Genomic DNA, 1,282 nt, shown 5'->3' with positions numbered 1-1,282 from the left:
TAACAATGGACTGGTAATTAATGAAAACAAAAGATACATGAAGAGGATATAAATAAAAGTTCTGTTCTTTAATGATGGGAAAAGAAAGAAAAAATTTTGCCGACCTGAATTAAACAGAGAATATAAAACGTGTAATCTTAGTAGATGTAGAACACAGGTACAAAGATAGCACAAAGGAAGCAACATGCAGTTGATAAAAGTGTGAATAAGTGAGGCTGTGCCCTGGGTGCTTCTGGCTGTTGATCCTAACTTAATCCAGAATGGCTACTGTGATCTTTGTGGATAAGGAAAATGGAGAACCAGGCACACTTGTGACTCCTAAGGACCGGCAAAAAAGGAGTCCCCGACTTTCAGAGCTTTAGATGGGAAATCTCAGGTTTCAACACCACATGTTGACAAAGTGTTTGATGCCCCACCAGCCATACCTAAAGCTCTCAGGAAGGCTTTGGGAACTGTCAACAGAGCGACAGAAAAGTCAGCAAAGACCAATGGACCTCTCAAACAGAAACAGACAGACTTCTGTACTAAAAAGGTGGCCGAGAAGACTGTTAAAGCCAAGAGGTCTGTCTGTTCCTGCCTCAGATGACTCTTTTCCAGAAATAGAAAAATTCTTTCCCTTCAATCATCTAGACTTTGAGAGTTTCAACCTGCCTGAAGAACAGCAGATCGCTCAGCTCCCCTTGAACGGGGTGCCCCTCATGATCCTTGATGAGGACAGGAAGCTCGGAGAGCTGTTCCACCTTGGCCCCCCTTCGCCTCTGAAGATGCCCTCTCCACCATGGGGGTCCAGTCTGTTGGAGTCTCCCTCAAGCATTCTTTCAGCTCTGGATATTGAATTACCTCCTGTTTGCTATGACTCAGAGATTTAAGTTTCTAAGTGCTTTATAGTTTGTGTGTATGTATTAATAATTTGAATTAATAATGCAATTCAAAAAAAAGTGTGAGGCCTTGGCCAGTTGGCTCAGTGGTAGAGCATTGGCCTGGCGTGCAGGAGTCCCGGGTTTGATTCCCGTCCAGGGCACACAGGAGAAGCGCCTATCTGCTTCTCCATCCAGACCCCTCTCCTTCCTCTCTCTCTCTCTCTTTCCCTCCCGCAGCCAAGGCTCCATTGGAGCAAAGTTGGCCCGGGCACTGAGGATGGCTCAGGTGCTAGAATGGCTATTTTGCAACAAAGCGACGCCCCAGATGGGCAGAGAATCGCTCCCTGGTGGGCATGCTGGGTGGATCCCGGTCGGGCGCATGCAGGAGTCTGTCTGACTGCCTCTCCGTTTCCAACTTCAGA

General features: G+C 46.8%; 1 pseudogene; it reads left to right on the top strand.

Moving 5' to 3' along the window:
* The first annotated feature begins 260 nt into the window (after positions 1 to 260).
* LOC136308953 (securin-like) lies at positions 261 to 869 on the top strand (annotated as a pseudogene).
* Positions 870 to 1,282: the final 413 nt, after the last annotated feature.

This window comes from Saccopteryx bilineata, chromosome 6, assembly GCF_036850765.1.
Source record: "Saccopteryx bilineata isolate mSacBil1 chromosome 6, mSacBil1_pri_phased_curated, whole genome shotgun sequence".
NCBI lineage: Eukaryota > Metazoa > Chordata > Mammalia > Chiroptera > Emballonuridae > Saccopteryx > Saccopteryx bilineata.
This window is presented reverse-complemented; position numbering and strand designations above follow the sequence as displayed.